Here is a 2,601-nt window from a genome sequence, read left to right as displayed (position 1 = left end):
TCAGGAGCCAGCAACAGGGGGTGCATGGATTCTGTGGAGTGGATGATGCAGTCTGAGTTCTGATCCTCTGATTCTCACTATTGGCTGAGCCTGTGCTCCTGTCCCACTCCAGTTACTAATAAGTTCCCAATGCTAGAGAACTTGACGCTGTTAATAAAGCCCACCAGGGGGATGTCACAGAGAGGGTTAAGCTACAGGAAGTCCCCTTCACACTGCCAAAACCTCACACAGGCATTGTGGGCTCCTTTGACACAAAGGTCTGTATAGAGTAGGGCTGCCACCGATGATGCCCAGAGGGCTGTTCCAGGCTTGGCACCTCATGCAGCCATGTGCTTCATGCTGGAGGGCAAGTGGCTGTTTCTTGGAAAGGCCCCACAAGGCCTCAGAGCTGTCATACCTTCAGGACTGGATGATCAGGACTTCATTGATCAGATGGATATAGTCAGTGGAGTCCTGGTAACCATGGAAGACAAGCTAAGATTCCTTTGGTATCTTCCACACAGTCCCATCATGCAGCACTTTCAACTCAGGGCATCCAATGGAGCCACAGTACCCTGGTGCCCAAACAGTGCCTCCACATAGGACTTCTCTGCTACATCCCACACCTCCACAGAGCAGTTGTTGGAACTGCTGTAGAGAAGTGCCCCTCTTAGCTCAAGGAATCAAACACAGCTTCCACCCCACTCTACAGCTCTGCAGTTCTGGGCAGCAGAAAAGATGACCAGGTCATGAGGAATGACCAAACACTCCACCAAACACGTGGTGGAGAGCAGGCGGGCCTCTAAAACTTGAGTGGTCGTGGGCGCAGGGGCCTGGATCTCTTTCACAACCAATTTCTGCAACCCGACTCTCTGTTCTAGTGCCTTGCCACCCGATCTTTCTCAAATGGTTTTACTTTCTGCCTGAGCTCTTCAAGGTAGACTCAACCAATCATGGCTTTTTCTCCTATGCAGTCTCCTTCAGCTACTCCTCTTGGCTTCCTGGGAGTCAAACTCTGGTTTTATTCAACTTGCTCTTGAATCCAGCAGAATCGGCCTTTCTCCAAGGATTGCTAGCTCCTGCAGTGATCGGGTTCCAGTACCAGTTTTGCCTGCTTAAGAGCTGCTACAAGATGCTCATCAAGGTACCACTGTTGCTGCTAAACCTTGCTCTTTTATTTTTCTTAATACCTGAATAATGTACTGCTATGTAAACATCATCAGTTGATGAACATTTAAGTTGTTTCCATGTCTTGATTATTCTGAGCACAGCAGAACATGCGTCTCTAGAGTCCTTTGGGTATGTACTTAAGAATGGTGTAGAATCTACACTGTAGTGGATCATATGGTAGATCTATTTTTAGCTTTTTGAGGAACCATCACACTAATTTCCATAGCAGCCACATCAATTTGCATTCCCATCTGTGGTGACTAAGTGTTCCCTTTCCCCAAATCTGTGACAACACTTGACATTTGTTATTTTTTACCTCAGCCCTTCTGACTGGAGATGAGATGGAATCTCAACATGTACATTTTCCTGACAGCTAAGGATGATGAACATTTTAAAAAGAGTTTCTCTACAGTTTGTATTTCATGCTTTAAGAACTCTCTCTCTTTGGTTCTATGCCCCATTTTAAATTGTATTGTCCATTTTATTGTTATTTAGTTTTTTTTATATAGTATTGATGCTAACCCTCTGTCAGATGCATAGCTTATGAATATGTTTCCTAATTCTGTAGACTGACTCTTTTTCCAGTGTTGCATGAAGTCTCACTTCTTAATTGTTGGTCCTAATGCCTGTGCTAATAGCATGCTGTCCGGAAAGTTCTTCCTGTGCCAATGAGTACAAGGATACTACTTATTCACTCAACTATCAGAATCAGGCTATCGGGCCTTACACTGAGGTCCATGATCCTTTTGGTGTTGAGTTTTGTGGACAGTGAGAAAAGAAGTTTGAGTTTCATTCTTCTACACATAGAAGAAGTTTTAGCAGCACGATTTGTTGTTTGTTGGCTTCTTTGTCAAAAATCAGATTTGTTGGACCCATCCATCATCTACTAATAAGTAGTTTGAGTTGGTACAATCACTGGGGCTTTGCTGTTGATTTTATCTTATTGTGTTGTGATCAGATAGGATACACTCAGTTACTTAAATTTTTCTGAATTTGTTAAGATTTGTTTCGTATACCAGGATGGAGCTTAATTTTAGATAAGCTTGTGTATGCTACTGTGTAGAATATATATTCTTTGCTCTTTGGGTGGAATGGTTTATGGGTATCTGTTAGGTCCATTTGAGGTATGATGTCATTTAAATCTGATGTTTCTCCTTTTTATTTTGTTCAGGTGACATGTCTATTGGAGAAAATTGGGTATTATAATCACTTACTATAAATGTATTGATACTGGTCTGTGTCTTTAATTCCAGTAGTATGTTTTTATGTGATTGGGGGCACCAAAATTTGGTGTATATATGTTGAAATATTTCAGTTACTTGTTCCCCTGATTAGAATAAAGTGTTTTCTTCTATATCTACTGATAGATAAGTTTTAGTTTTGAGTCTATCTTCTCAATATTAAGATGACAAATTCTTCTTGCTCTGGGTCCTATTTTCTTGAAATAGTTTT

General features: G+C 41.8%; 1 pseudogene; it reads right to left on the bottom strand.

Annotated features, from left to right (window-relative positions):
- LOC126491389 (U3 small nucleolar RNA-interacting protein 2-like) lies at positions 1 to 1,888 on the bottom strand (annotated as a pseudogene).
- Between the last annotated feature and the right edge of the window lie 713 nt (positions 1,889 to 2,601).

Source organism: Alexandromys fortis, unplaced genomic scaffold (genome assembly GCF_014885135.2).
Source record: "Alexandromys fortis isolate MF-2015 unplaced genomic scaffold, M_Fortis_MF-2015_v1.1 scaffold_233, whole genome shotgun sequence".
In the NCBI taxonomy this organism is placed as follows: Eukaryota; Metazoa; Chordata; class Mammalia; order Rodentia; family Cricetidae; genus Alexandromys; species Alexandromys fortis.
This window is presented reverse-complemented; position numbering and strand designations above follow the sequence as displayed.